Source organism: Aegilops tauschii, chromosome 7, assembly GCF_002575655.3.
Source record: "Aegilops tauschii subsp. strangulata cultivar AL8/78 chromosome 7, Aet v6.0, whole genome shotgun sequence".
NCBI lineage: Eukaryota > Viridiplantae > Streptophyta > Magnoliopsida > Poales > Poaceae > Aegilops > Aegilops tauschii.
Window position 1 is genome coordinate 591238597 of NC_053041.3, and position 16760 is coordinate 591255356.

General features: G+C 44.0%; 1 pseudogene; it reads right to left on the bottom strand.

Moving 5' to 3' along the window:
- Window positions 1–16760, bottom strand: part of LOC141027463 (rust resistance kinase Lr10-like) — a 260444-nt pseudogene that overhangs the window by 240269 nt on the left and 3415 nt on the right.

Below are 16760 nucleotides of genomic sequence, written 5' to 3' on the forward strand. Positions count from 1 at the left end.
TCAGAAAAATGTTTGTTTACATTTTTTTTCATAAATTAGGAAAGTGTTTCAGATTTAAAAATATGTTCAAGTATTTTAGAAAATGTTCGTGTTATCGGAAAATGTTCAGAAATGTCAAAAAATGTTCATGTTTTAAAAATTTGTACAAATTTCCAAAAAAATGATCATATTTTCAAATTTGGTTCATAAATTCAATAAAAATTCTAGAATTTTCGAAAAGGTTCGCACATTTTAAAAAATTTGTTTTCTAATATATGTTCGTCTTTTCAAAAATGTTCAGACATTTCCAAAAAATGTGCATCTTCTCAAACTTTGTATTCTTATATACGTCATGTTGTCTATCATGTATGCGTGCCTCGAGTGCGAGGTCCCAAGTTCGAGTGCTCGCAAGCTCACCGGTTTTGTCATAGAAGAAAAGTGGGTTCATGGATTTCAAAAAATATGGCCGTGCATTCAAAAAAGTGTTGAAAACATGCATTCTAAAAATATGTACATTATGTATTTAAAAATATGCAAAGTATGTTAATAAAAAGTTGAAATTGTGCCATAGAAGTGTACATTGCGTACTGAGAAAAAATAGATATGTGTCAAAAAAAACTGAAACTGATTAAAACCGACAAAGCAACAAAAAGAAAATCGAAAGAACCAAACAAAATGAAAAAACAAGAAAGAAACAAAAGAAGAAAAATATAACAAAGAAAAAATCCAAAAAAACAAGTGTAGAAAAAAGAGAACCAATGAAAAAAATAAAACCCAAAGTAAATACTGAAAAAAAGAAAAACCAATGTAAAAAAGAAAAAAAGAAAGAAAAACCAAAGTAGAGCGAGACAACCTACATCTAAGCACGAGCGGCGCGACCGACTGTTCTAATGGGCCGGCCCAATTTGTCTTAATTTACAACAAATACCATTTAAACGCTTTGAAGGTTCAAAATAGACCGTGATTGACAAGTTCAGAGTGCCAATTTCCGGGATTCAAAGTTCAGGGTTTGATTTATCTTTCGTCTACAAGTTCAAGGTTTGTTTTGGACTTTTTCCTCCACAAAAGGTTAAGTCAGGGGCGCCATGAGCCGGCCAGGCGAAAGTTCGGTGGTAGCGGTGCAAGCATGGGGATATAGTGCGGGAGGTTTTTCTACCTTAGCGGAGGCAGTTTTGACGGAGGAGATGCGATGGTGAGAGATGTGTGGCACGAATTTTGGCTAATGTGTTTTTTCAATTACTGATACTATATGGTGTGATGATTTATTTCCTAATGAAGGTGCAATTAAGGTGTAATGATTCCTAATTAAGATGTTCCGGAGATGACACTTGATATATGGTGTGACGATTTATTTCTTACAGAAGGTGTAATTAAGGTGCAATGATTTCTAATTAAGTTGGTGTGGAGATAATTAAAATTAATAAATAAATATGTGAATTTGATGTGATACAACATCGGGACAAATCTAGTCCACTGGCGAACGGTGGATATGTGGCTGAGATGTAATGTTTCTGCCTCTACTCGCTTATTCAATAGTAGTGGAGATTCACATTGATCAATAAAGTGTTGGCAATTCTTAAAATAAATATATATAAAAATTAAGGGTACCTTTTGGCAAAGGTTGCCCCCACCTTGTCACGGGTTGACAAGCGGTGCGTTGCATGTGCGCCATTTGTCGCAACATGAGATCTTTCATTTTTTCGCACATTTGTTTATTCGAAATATTTTATCTCATAAACCGTGTGTTCAAATCCCGAACCGTTCACAGACTGGTCTAAAGTTGACCCGTCATGAAGGAAATATGCCCTAGAGGCAATAATAAAGTTATTATTTATTTCCTTATTTCATGATAAATGTTTATTATTCATGCTAGAATTGTATTAACCGGAAACTTGATACATGTGTGAATACATAGACAAACATAGTGTCACTACTATGTCTCTACTTGACTAGCTCGTTGAATCAAAGATGGTTAAGTTTCCTAGCCATGGACATGAGTTGTCATTTGATTAACGGGATCACATCATTAGGAGAATGATGTGATTGACTTGACCCATTCCGTTAGCTTAGCACTCGATCGTTTAGTATGTTGCTTTTGCTTTCTTCATGACTTATGCATGTTCCTATGACTATGAGATTATGCAACTCCTGTTTACCGGAGGAACACTTTGTGTGCTACCAAACGTCACAACGTAACTGGGTGATTATAAAGGTGCTCTACAGGTGTCTCCGATGGTACTTGTTGGGTTGGCGTATTTCGAGATTAGGATTTGTCACTCCGATTGTCGGAGAGGTATCTCTGGGCCCTCTCAGTAATGCACATCACTTAAGTCTTGCAAGCATTGGAACTAAAGAGTTAGTTGTGGTATGATGTATTACGGAACGAGTAAAGAGACTTGCCGGTAACGAGATTGAACTAGGTACTGAGATACCGACGATCGAATCTCGGGCAAGTAACATACCGATGACAAAGGGAACAACGTATGTTGTTATGCGGTTTGACCGATAAAGATCTTCGTAGAATATGTGGGAGCCAATATGAGCATCCAGGTTCCGCTATTGGTTATTGACCGGAGACGTGTCTCGGTCATGTCTACATAGTTCTCGAACCCGTAGGGTCCGCACGCTTAAAGTTCGATGACGGTTATATTATGAGTTTATGTGTTTTGATGTACCGAAGGTAGTTCGGAATCCCGGATGAGATCGGGGACATGACGAGGAGTCTCGAAATGGCCGAGACGTAAAGATCAATATATTGGACGACTATATTCGGAGTTCGGAAAGGTTCCGAGTGATTCGGGTATTTATCGGAGTACCGGAGAGTTAGGGAATTCGCCGGGGAGAAGTATTGGGCCTTATTGGGCCATACGGGAATAGAGGAGAGAGGCCAAAAGGAAGGAGGCGCGCACCCCCCTCTGGTCCGAATTGGACAAGGGGTGCAGCCCCCTTTTCCTTCTCCCTCTCCCCCTCTTTCCATCTCTCCTACTCCAACAAGGAAAGGAGGAGTCCTACTCCCGGTGGGAGTAGGACTCCCCCCTTGGCGCGCCCTCCTCCTAGGCCGGCCGCCTCCCCCCTTGCTCCTTTATATACGGGGGCAGGGGGCACCCCAAAGACACAACAATTGATCATTGATCTCTTAGCCGTGTGCGGTGCCCCCCTCCACCATATTACACCTCGATAATATCGTAGCGGTGCTTAGGCGAAGCCCTGCGTCCGTAGAATATCATCATCGTCACCACGCCGTTGTGCTGACGAAACTCTCCCTCAACACTCGGCTGGATCGGAGTTCGAGGGACGTCATCGAGCTGAACGTGTGCTGAACTCGGAGGTGCCGTGCGTTCGGTACTTGATCGGTCGGATCGTGAAGACGTACGACTACATCAACCGCGTTGTGTTAACGCTTCCGCTTTCGGTCTACGAGGGTACGTGGACAACACTCTCCCCTCTCGTTGCTATGCATCACCATGATCTTGCGTGTGCGTAGGAGTTTTTTTGAAATTACTACGTTCCCCAACAGTGGCATCCGAGCCTGGTTTTATGCGTAGATGTCATATGCACGAGTAGAACACAAGTGAGTTGTGTGCGATACAAGTCATACTCCTTACCAGCATGTCATACTTTGGTTCGGCGGTATTGTTGGATGAAGCGGCTCGGACCGACATTACGCGTACGCTTACGCGAGACTGGTTCTACCGACGTGCTTTGCACATAGGTGGCTGGCGGGTGTCAGTTTCTCCAACTTTAGTTGAACCGAGTGTGGCTACGCCCGGTCCTTGCGAAGGTTAAAACAGCACCAACTTGACAAACTATCATTGTGGTTTTGATGCGTAGATAAGAACGGTTCTTGCTAAGCCCAGTAGCAGCCACATAAAACTTGCAACAACAAAGTAGAGGACGTCTAACTTGTTTTTGCAGGGCATGTTGTGATGTGATATGTTCAAGACATGATGCTAAATTTTATTGTATGAGATGATCATGTTTTGTAACCGAGTTATCGGCAACTGGCAGGAGCCATATGGTTGTCGCTTTATTGTATGCAATGCAATCGCTGTAGGGGAACGTAGCAGAAATTTAAAATTTTCTACGTATCACCAAGATCAATCTATGGAGTCATCTAGCAACGAGAGAGAGGGGAGTGCATCTACATACCCTTGTAGATCGCGCGCGGAAGCGTTCAAGAGAACGGGGTTGATGGAGTCGTACTCGTCGTGATCCAAATCACCGATGATCCCAGCGCCGAACGGACGGCACCTCCGCGTTCAACACACGTACGGAGCGGGGACGTCTCCTCCTTCTTGATCCAGCAAGGGGGAAGGAGAAGTTGATGGAGATTCAGCAGCACGACGGCGTGGTGGTGGAAGTAGCGGGATCCCGGCAGGGCTTCGCCAAGCGCAAGCGGGAGGAAGAGGTGTCACGGGAGGGAGGGAGGCGCCAGGGCTTGGGGTGCTGCTCCCATGCGCCTCCCCACTATATATAGGGGTGGAGGGGGCTGGTTTCTTGCCCTCCAAGTCCATTGGGGCGTTGGCAAAGGTGGGGGAAAGAAATCCCATCATTTCCCTTCCCCACCGATTGTTATCCCCCTTTTTTAGGGATCTTGATCTTATCCCTTCGGGATATGATCTTATTCCTTCTAAGGTGGGATCTTGGTGCGCCTTGACCAGGGGTGTGGGGCCTTGCCCCCACTACCCACGTTCATGTGGGTCCCCCCATGCAGATGGGCCCCACTTCGGAACCTTCTAGAACCTTCCCGGTACAATACCGAAAAATCCCGAACATTTTCCGGTGGCCAAAATAGGACTTCCCATATATAAATCTTTACCTCCGGACCATTCCGGAACTCCTCGTGACGTCCGGGATCTCATCCGGGACTCCGAACAACTTTCGGTTAACCGCATACTAATATCTCTACAACTCTAGCGTCACCGAACCTTAAGTGTGTAGGCCCTACGGGTTCGGGAGACATGCAGACATGACCGAGACGACTCTCCGGTCAATAACCAACAGCGGGATCTGGATACCCATGTTGGCTCCCACATGTTCCACGATGATCTCATCGGATGAACCACGATGTCGAGGATTAAATCAATCCCGTATACAATTCCCTTTGTCAATCGGTACGTTACTTGCCCGAGATTCGATCGTCGGTATCCCAATACCTTGTTCAATCTCGTTACCGGCAAGTCACTTTACTCGTACCGTAAAGCATGATCCCGTGGCTAACTCCTTAGTCACATTGAGCTCATTATGATGATGCATTACCGAGTGGGCCCAGAGATACCTCTCCGTCATACGGAGTGACAAATCCCAATCTCGATTTGTGCCAACCCAACAGACACTTTCAGAGATACCTGTAGTGCACCTTTATAGCCACCCAGTTACGTTGTGACGTTTGGTACACCCAAAGCATTCCTACGGTATCCGGGAGTTCCACAATCTCATGGTCTAAGGAAATGATACTTGACATTAGAAAAGCTCTAGCAAATGAACTACACGATCTTGTGCTATGCTTAGGATTGGGTCTTGTCCATCACATCATTCTCCTAATGATGTGATCCCGTTATCAATGACATCCAATGTCCATGGTCAGGAAACCATAACCATCTATTGATCAACGAGCTAGTCAACTAGAGGCTTACTAGGGACATGTTGTGGTCTATGTATTCACACATGTATTACGGTTTCCAGTTAATACAATTATAGCATGAACAACAGACAATTATCATGAACAAGGAAATACAATAATAACCATTTTATTATTGCCTCTAGGGCATATTTCCAACAATCGCCCTGTAATGCTTTACTTTATCACTAAGCGGTAGCGATAGTCGTAGAAGCATAAGATTGGCGAGATGACAACGATGCTACGATGGAGATCAAGGTGTCGCGCCGGTGACAATGGTGATCATGACGGTGCTTCGGAGATGGAGATCACAAGCACAAGATGATGATGGCCATATCATATCACTTATATTGATTGCATGTGATGTTTATCTTTTATGCATCTTATCTTGCTTTGATTGACGGTAGCATTATAAGATGATCCCTCACTAAATTACCAAAGTATAAGTGTTCTCCCTGAGTATGAACCGTTGCGAAAGTTCTTCGTGCTGAGGCACCACGTGATGATCGGGTGTGATAGGTTCTACGTTCAAATACAACAGGTGCAAAACAGTTGCACACGCGGAATACTCAGGTTAAACTTGATGAGCCTAGCATATAACAGATATGGCCTCGGAACACGGAGACCGAAAGGTCGAGCGTGAATCATATAGTAGATATGATCAACATAGTGATGTTCACCGTTGAAACTACTCCATCTCACGTGATGATCGGACATGGTTTAGTTGATATGGATCACGTGATCACTTGGAGGATTAGAGGGATGTCTATCTAAGTGGGAGTTCTTAAGTAATATGATTAATTGAACTTAAATTTATCATGAACTTAGTCCTGATAGTATTTTGCAAATTATGTTGTAGATCAATAGCTCGCGTTTGTTGCTTCCCTATGTTTATTTTTGATATGTTCCTAGAGAAAAATTATGTTGAAAGATGTTAGTAGCAAAGATGCGGATTGGATCCGTGATCTGAGGATTATCCTCATTGCTGCACAGAAGAATTATGTCCTTGATGCACCGCTAGGTGACAGACCTATTGCAGGAGCAAATGCAGACGCTATGAACGTTTGGCTAGCTCAATATGATGACTACTTGATAGTTTAGTGCACCATGCTTAACGGCTTGGAATCGGGACTTCAACGACGTTTTGAACGTCATGGACCATATGAGATGTTCCAGGAGTTGAAGTTAATATTTCGAGCAAATACCCGAGTTGAGAGATATGAAGTCTCCAACAAGTTCTATAGCTAAAAGATGGAGGAGAATAGCTCAAGCAGTCAGCATGTGCTCAGATTGTCTGGGTACTACAATCGCCTGAATCAAGTGGGAGTTAATCTTCCAGATAAGATAGTGATTGGCAGAATTCTCTAGTCACCATCACCAAGTTAGTAGAACTTCGTGATGAACTATAGTATGCAAGGGATGACGAAAGTAATTCCCGAGCTCTTCGCGATGCTGAAATCGACGAAGGTAGAAATCAAGAAAGAGCATCAAGTGTTGATGGTTAACAAGACCACTAGTTTCAAGAAAAGGGCAAAGGGATAGAAGGGGAACTTCAAGAAGAACGGCAAGCAAGTTACTGCTCAAGTGAAGAAGCCCAAGTCTGGACCTAAGCCTGAGACTAAGTGCTTCTACTGCAAAGGGACTGGTCACTGGAAGCGGAACTGCCCCAAGTATTTGGTGGATAAGAAGGATGGCAAAGTGAACAAAGGTATATTTGATATACAGATTATTGATGTGTATTTTACTAGTGTTCCTAGCAACCCCTCGGTATTTGATACTGGTTCAGTTGCTAAAGAGTAGTAACTTGAAATGGGAGTTGCATAATGAACAGAAACTAGTTAAGGATGAAGTGACGATGTGTATTGGAAGTGGTTCCAAGATTGATATGATCATCATCCCACACTCCCTATACTTTCGGGATTAGTGTTGAACCTAAATAAGTGTTATTTGGTGTTTGCGTTGAGCATGAATATGATTTGATCATGTTTATTGCAATACGGTTATTCATTTAAGTAAGATAATAATTGTTGTTCTGTTTACATGAATAAAACCTTATATGGTTACACCCAATGAAAATGGTTTGTTGGATCTCGATCGTAGTGATACACATATTCATAATAATGAAGCCAAAAGATGCAAAGTTAATAATGATAGTGCAACTTATTTGTGGCACTGCCGTTTAGGTCATATTGGTGTAAAGCGTATGAAGAAACTCCATACTGATGGGATTTTGGAATCACTTGATTATGAATCACTTGATGCTTGCGAACCGTGCCTCATGGGCAAGATGACTAAAACACCGTTCTCCGGAACTATGGAGAGAGCAACAGATTTGTTGGAAATCATACATACAGATGTATGTGGTTCGATGAATATTGAGGCTCGTAGCAGGTATCATTATTTTCTGACCTTCACAGATGATTTGAGCAGATATGGGTATATCTACTTAATGAAACAGAAGTCTGAATCATTTGAAAAGTTCATATAATTTCAGAGTGAAGTGGAAAATCATCGTAACAAGAAAATAAAGTTTCCACGATCTGATCGTGGAGAAGAGTATTTGAGTTACGAGTTTGACCTTCAGTTAAAACAATGTGAAATAGTTTCACTACTCATGCCACCTGGAACACCACAGTGTAATGGTGTGTCCAAACATCGTAACCGTACTTTATTAGATATGGTGCGATATATGATGTCTCTTACCGATCTACCACTATCGTTTTGGGATTATGCATTAGAGACAGCTGCATTCACGTTAAATAGGGTACCATCTAAATCCGTTGAGACGACATCTTATGAACTGTGGTTTGGCAAGAAACCAAAGTTGTCGTTTCTTAAAGTTTGGGGTTGCGATGCTTATGTGAAAAAGTTTCATCCTGATAAGCTCAAACCCAAATCGGAGAAATGTGTCTTCATAGGATACCCAAAGGAGACAGTTGGGTACACCTTCTATCACAGATCCGAAGGCAAGACTTGCTAAGAATGGATCCTTTCTAGAGAAGGAGTTTCTTTCGAAAGAAGTGAGTGGGAGGAAAGTAGAACTTGATGAGGTAATTGTACCTGCTCCCTTATTGGAAAGTAGTTCATCGCAGAAACCAGTTTATGTGACGCCTATACCAATTAATGAGGAAGTTAATGATGATGATCATGGAACTTCAGATCAAGTTATTACTGAACCTCGTAGGTCAACCAGAGTAAGATCCGCACTAGAGTGGTACTGTAATCCTGTTCTGGAGGTTATGTTACTAGACCATGACGAACCTACGAACTATGAAGAAGCGATGGTGAGCCCAGATTCCGCAAAATGGCTTGAGGCCATGAAATCTGAGATGAGATCCATGTTGAGAACAAAGTATGGACTTTGATTGACTTGCCCAATGATCGGCGAGCCATTGAGATTAAATGGATCTTCAAGAGGAAGACGGACGCTGATAGTAGTGTTACTATCTACAAAGCTAGAATTGTCGCAAAAGGTTTTCGACAAGTTTAAGGTGTTGACTACGATGAGACTTTCTCACTCGTATCTATGCTTAAGTCTGTCCGAATCATGTTAGCAATTGCCGCATTTTATGAAATCTGGCAAATGGATAAACAAAACTGCATTCCTTAATGGATTTATTAAAGAAGAGTTGTATATGATGCAACCAGAAGGTTTTGTCAATCCTAAAGGTGATAACAAAATATGCAAGCTCCAACGATCCATCTATGGACTGGTGCAAGCATCTCGGAGTTGGAATATACGCTTTGATAAGTTGATCAAAGGATATAGTTTTATACAGACTTGCGGTGAAGCCTGTATTTACAAGAAAGTGAGTGGGAGCATTACAACATTTCTGATAAGCATATGTGAATGCCATATTGTTGATCGGAAATAATGTAGAATTATTCTGCAAAGCATAAAGGAGTGTTTGAAAGGAGTTTTTCAAAGAAAGACCTCGGTGAAGCTGCTTACATATTGAGCATCAAGATCTATAGAGATAGATCAAGACGCTTGATAAGTTTTTTCAATGAGTACATACCTTAACAAGATTTTGAAGTGGTTCAAAATAGAACAGTCAAAGAAAGTGTTTCTTGCCTATGTTACAAGGTGTGAAATTGAGTAAGACTCAAAGCCCGACCACAGCAGAAGATAGAAAAAGAATGAAAGTCATTCCCTATGCCTCGGCCATAGGTTCTATAAAGTATGCCATGCTGTGTACCAGATCTATAGTATACCCTACACTTATTTTGGCAAGGGAGTACAATAGTGATCTAGGAGTAGATCACTGGACAGCGGTCAAAATTATCCTTACTGGAATAAGGATATGTTTCTCGATTATGGAGGTGACAAAAAGGTTCGTCGTAAAGGGTTACGTCGATGTAATTTTTGACACTGATCCAGATGACTCTAAATCTCAATCTGGATACATATTGAAAGTTGGAGCAATTAGCTAGAGTAGCTCCGTGCAGAGCATTGTTCACATAGAAATTTGCAAAATACATACGGATCTGAATGTGACAGACCCATAGACTAAACTTCTCTCACAAGCAAAACATGATCACACCTTAGTACTCTTTGGGTGTTAATCACATAGCGATGTGAACTAGATTATTGACTCTAGTAAACCGTTTGGGTATTGGTCACATGACGATGTGAACTATGGGTGTTAATCACATGGTGATGTGAACTATTGGTGTTAAATCACATGGCGATGTGAACTAGATTATTGACTCTAGTGCAAGTGGGAGACTGAAGGAAATATGCCCTAGAGGCAATAATAAAGTTATTATTTATTTCCTTTTTCATGATAAATGTTTATTATTCATGCTAGAATTGTATTAACCGGAAACTTGATACACGTGTGAATACATAGACAAACATAGTGTCACTAGTATGCATCTACTTGACTAGCTCGTTGAATCAAAGATGGTTAAGTTTCCTAGCCATGGACATGAGTTGTCATTTGATTAACGGGATCACATCATTAGGAGAATGATGTGATTGACTTGACCCATTCCGTTAGCTTAGCACTCGATCGTTTAGTATGTTGCTTTTGCTTTCTTCATGACTTATGCATGTTCCTGTGACTATGAGAGTATGCAACTCCCATTTACCGGAGGAACACTTTGTGTGCTACCAAACGTCACAACGTAACTGGGTGATTATAAAGGTGCTCTACAGGTGTCTCCGATGGTACTTGTGTTGGGGAACGTAGTAATTTCAAAAAAATTCCTACGCACACGCAAGATCATGGTGATGCATAGCAACGAGGGGAGAGTGTTGTCCACGTACCCTCGTAGACCGACAGCGGAAGCGTTATCACAACGCGGTTGATGTAGTCGAGCGTCTTCACGGTCCGACCGATCAAGTACCGAACGAACGGCACCTCCGAGTTCTACACACGTTCAGCTCGATGACGTCCCTCGAACTCCGATCCAGCCGAGTGTTGAGGGAGAGTTTCGTCAGCACAACGGCGTGGTGACGATGATGATGTTCCACCGACGCAGGGCTTCGCCTAAGCTTCGCAACGGTATTATCGAGGTGTAATATGGTGGAGGGGGGCACCGCACACGGCTAAGAGATTTCAAGGATCAATTGTTGTGTCTCTGGGGTGCCCCCTGCCCCCCGTATATAAAGGATCAAGGGAGGAGGAGGCCGGCCCTAGGAGGGGGCGCACCAAGTGTGGAGTCCGACTAGGTAGTAGGATTCCACCTCCCATATGGAATAGGAAAAGAGGAAGGGAAAAGGAGAAGGAAGGAAGGGGGCGCCCCCCTTCCCTAGTCCAATTCGGACCAGACCAAGGGGAGGGGTGCGGCCACCCTTGTGGCCCTTTTTCTTCTTTCCCGTATGGCCCAATAAGGCCCAATACGTATTCCCGTAACTCTCCGGTACTCCGAAAAATACCCGAATCACTCGGAACCTTTCCGAAGTCTGAATATAGTCATCCAATATATCGATCTTTACGTCACGACCATTTCGAGACTCCTCGTCATATCCCCGATCTCATCCGGGACTCCGAACTACTTCGGTACATCAAAACTCAATAAAACTCTCATCGTAACGTTAAGCGTGCGGACCTTACGGGTTCGAGAACTATGTAGACATGACCGAGACACGTCTCCGGTCAATAACCAATAGCGGGACCTGGATGCCCATATTGGCTCCCACATATTCTACGAAGATCTTTATCGGTCAGACCGCATAACAACATACGTTGTTCCCTTTGTCACCGGTATGTTACTTGCCCGAGATTTGATCGTCGGTATCTCGATACCTAGTTCAATCTCGTTACCGGCAAGTCTCTTTACTCGTTCCGTAACACATCATCCCGCAACTAACTCATTAGTCATAATGCTTGCAAGGCTTATAGTGATGTGCATTACCGAGTGGGCCCAGAGATACCTCTCCGACAATCGGAGTGACAAATCCTAATCTCGAAATACGCCAACCCAACAAGTTGAAGGAAATATGCCCTAGAGGCAATAATAAAGTATTATATATTTCCTTATATCATGATAAATGTTTATTATTCATGCTAGAATTGTATTAACCGGAAACATAATACATGTGTGAATACATAGACAAACAGAGTGTCACTAGTATGCCTCTACTTGACTAGCTCGTTAATCAAAGATGGTTATGTTTCCTAGCCATAGACATGAGTTGTCATTTGATTAACGGGATCACCTCATTAGGAGAATGACGTGATTGACTTGACCCATTCCACACTTGGTGCGCCCCCTCCTAGGGCCGGCCTCCTCCTCCCTTGCTCCTTTATATACGGGGGCAGGGGGTGCTAAGCTAACGGGATGATGTATTACAGAACGAGTAAAGAGACTTGCCGGTAACGAGATTGAACTAGGTATTGAGATACCAACGACCGAATCTCGGGCAAGTAACATACTGATGACAAAGGGAACAACGTATGTTGTTACACGGTCTGACCGATAAAGATCTTCGTAGAATATGTGGGAGCCAATATGAGCATCCAGGTTCTGCTATTGGTTATTGACCGGAGACGTGTCTCGGTCATGTCTACATAGTTCTCGAACCCGTAGGGTCCGCACGCTTAAAGTTCGATGACGGTTATATTATGAGTTTATGTGTTTTGATGTACCGAAGGTAGTTCGGAGTCCCGGATGAGATCGGGGACATGACGAGGAGTCTCGAAATGGCCGAGACGCAAAGATCGATATATTGGACGACTATATTCGGACTTCGGAAAGGTTCCGAGTGATTCGGGTATTTATCGGAGTACCGGAGAGTTACGGGAATTCGCCGGGGAGAAGTATTGGGCCTTATTGGGCCATACGGGAATAGAGGAGAGAGGCCAAAAGGAAGGAGGCGCGCACCCCCCCCCCCCTCTGGTCTGAATTGGACAAGGGGTGCAGCCCCCTTTTCCTTCTCCCTCTCCCCCTCTTTCCTTCTCTCCTACTCCAACAAGGAAAGGATGAGTCCTACTCCCGGTGGGAGTAGGACTCCCCCCTTGGCGTGCCCTCCTCCTAGGCCGGCCGCCTCCCCCTTGCTCCTTTATATACGGGGGCAGGGGGGCACCCCAAAGACACAACAATTGATCATTGATCTCTTAGCCGTGTGCGGTGCCCCCCTCCATCATATTACACCTCGATAATATCGTAGCGGTGCTTAGGCGAAGCCCTGCGTCGGTAGAATATCATCATCGTCACCATGCCGTCGTGCTGACGAAACTCTCCCTCAACACTCGGCTGGATCGGAGTTCGAGGGACGTCATCGAGCTGAACGTGTGCTGAACTCGGAGGTGCCGTGCGTTCGGTACTTGATCGGTCGGATCGTGAAGACGTACGACTACATCAACCGCGTTGTGTTAACGCTTCCGCTTTCGGTCTACGAGGGTACGTGGACAATACTCTCCCCTCTCGTTGCTATGCATCACCATGATCTTGCGTGTGCGTAGGAATTTTTTTGAAATTACTATGTTCCCCAACACGTCAGTGATAGCTTGTCCCGATGATCCAAATGGACCGATTGTAATCCCTAATCGTCCTCTATATTTGACCCGTGTGTGTAGCCATCTTATGTGTGACCCTTTGATTTTCCCACTGATCAGTGTTGTGCTTACATAGGCTATCATAATACATTGTCCACTTCCATCTCCAATCTATACTTTTACTTCGCCGTCGATCCCTCCCCTTCATCGGCATCTCTCTTATCCCTCCCCTACCTGGGGTTGGCGTTCCGTGGCGGTCTCTTTTACACAATCTTTGCTTGCTGTTCTTCTTGAAGTTCCCCTTCTTTCCTTTACCCTTTTTCTTGAAACTGGTAGTCTTGTTGACCATCAACACTTGATTCTCCTTCTTGATTTCTACCTCCGCAGCCTTTAGCATCGCGAAGAGCTCGGGAATTGTCTTGTTCATCCCTTGCATATTATAGTTCATCACGAAGCTCTTGCAGCATGGTGGCAGTGATTGAAGAATTTTGTCAATGACACTATCATCAGGAAGATTAACTCCCAGCTGAATCAAGTGGTTGTTATACCCAGACTTTTTGAGTATATGTTCACTGACAGAACTATTCTCCTCCATCTTGCAGCTATATAACTTATTGGAGACTTCATATCTCCCAATCCGTGCATTTGCTTGAAATATTAACTTCAACTTCTGGAACATCTCATATGCTCCATGACGTTCAAAACGTCGTTGAAGTCCCGGTTCTAAGCCGTAAAGCATGGCACACTGAACTATCGAGTAGTCATCAGCTTTGCTCTGCCAGACGTTCACAACGTCCGGTGTTGCTCCTGCAGCGGGTCTTGCACCTAGCGGTGCTTCCAGGACGTAATTCTTCTGTGCAGCAATGAGGATAATCCTCAAGTTACGGACCCAGTCCGTGTAATTGCTACCATCATCTTTCAACTTAGCTTTCTCAAGGAACGCATTAAAATTCAAAGGAACAATAGCACTGGCCATTGATCTACAACAACATAGACATGCAAAATACTATCAGGTACTAAGTTCATGATAAATTAAAGTTCATTAATCATATTACTTAAGAACTCCCACTTAGATAGACATCCCTCTAATCATCTAAGTGATCACGTGATCCAAATCAACTAAACCATGTCCGATCATCACGTGAGATGGAGTAGTTTTCAATGGTGAACATCACTATGTTGATCATATCTACTATATGATTCATGCTCGACCTTTCGGTCTCAGTGTTCCGAGGCCATATCTGCATATGCTAGGCTCGTCAAGTTTAACCCGAGTATTCTGCGTGTGCAAAACTGGCTTGCACCCGTTGTATGTGAACGTAGAGCTTATCACACCCGATCATCACGTGGTGTCTCAGCACGACGAACTTTCGCAACGGTGCATACTCAGGGAGAACACTTGTACCTTGAAATTTAATGAGAGATCATCTTATAACGCTACCGTCAATCAAAGCAAAATAAGATGCATAAAGGATAAACATCACATGCAATCAATATAAGTGATATGATATGGCCATCATCATCTTGTGCCTTTTGATCACCATCTCCAAAGCACCGTCATGATCACCATCGTCACCAGCGCGACACCTTGATCTCCATCATAGCATCATTGTCGTTTAGCGAACTATTGTTTCTACGACTATCGCTACCGCTTAGTGATAAAGTAAAAACAATTACAGGGCGATTGCATTGCATACAATAAAGCGACAACCATATGGCTCTTACCAGTTGCCGATAACTCTATTACAAAACATGATCATCTCATACAATAAAATTTAGCATCATGTCTTGACCATATCACATCACTACATGCCCTGCAAAAACAAGTTAGACGTTCTCTACTTTGTTGTTGCAAGTTTTACATGGCTGCTACGGGCTGAGTAAGAACCATTCTTACCTACGCATCAAAACCACAACGATTTTTTGTCAAGTGTGCTGTTTTAACCTTCAACAAGGACCGGGCGTAGCCACACGCAAGATCTATGTGATGCATAGAAACGAGTGGGAGAGTGTTGTCCACGTACCCTCGTAGACCGTAAGCGGAAGCGTCAAGTGACGCGGTTGATGTAGTCGAACGTCTTCGCGGTCCAACCAATCCTAGCACCGAAAGTACGGCACCTCCGTGATCTGCACATGTTCAGCTCGGTGACGTCCCTTGAACTGTTGATCCAGCTGAGGTCGAGGGAGAGTTCCGTCAGCACGACGGCGTGGTGAGGGTGTTGATGAAGTTACCGACGCAGGGCTTCGCCTAAGCACTACAACAATATGACCGGGGTGAAAATCTGTGGAGGGGCGCACCACACATGGCTAAAGTATGTCAACTTGTGTGTCTATGGGGTCCCTCCCTCCCTGTATATAAAGGAGTGGAGGAGGGGGGAGGGCCGGCCCTCTATGGCGCGCCCTGGAGGAGTTCTACTCCCACCGGGAGTAGGATTCCCCCCCTTCCCTAGTTGGATTAGGAGAGGAAGGAAGGGGGAGGAAGGAGGAAGGAAAGGGGGGGCCGGCCCCCCACCCAATTCGGATTGGGCTTGGGGGGGGGGGGGCGCCCCCTCCTAGGCTCCCTTCTCCTCTCTCCCACTATGGCCCAATAAGGCCCATATACTTCCCGGGGGGTTCCGGTAACCTCCCGGTACTCCGATAAATGCACGAACTCACCCGGAACCATTCCGATGTCCAAACATAGTCATCCAATATATCGACCTTTATGTCTTGACCATTTCGAGACTCCTCGTCATGTCCATGATCATATCCGGGACTCCGAACTACCTTCGGTACATCAAAACACATAAACTCATAATACCGATCGTCATCGAGCGTTAAGCGTGCGGACCCTACGGGTTCGAGAACTATGTAGACATGACCGAGACACGTTTCCGGTCAATGACCAATAGCGGAACCTAGATGTATTGGCTCCCACATATTCTACGAAGATCTTTATCGGTCAAACAGCATAACAACATACGTTGTTCCCTTTGTCATCGGTATGTTACTTGCCCGAGATTCGATCGTCGGTATCTCAATACCTAGTTCAATCTCGTTACCGGCAAGTCTCTTTACTCGTTCCGTAATGCATCATCCCGTAACTAACTCATTAGTCACATTGCTTGCAAGGCTTATAGTGATGTGCATTACCGAGAGGGCCCAGAGATACCTCTCCGACAATCTGAGTGACAAATCCTAATCTCGATCTATGCTAACTCAACAAACACCATCGG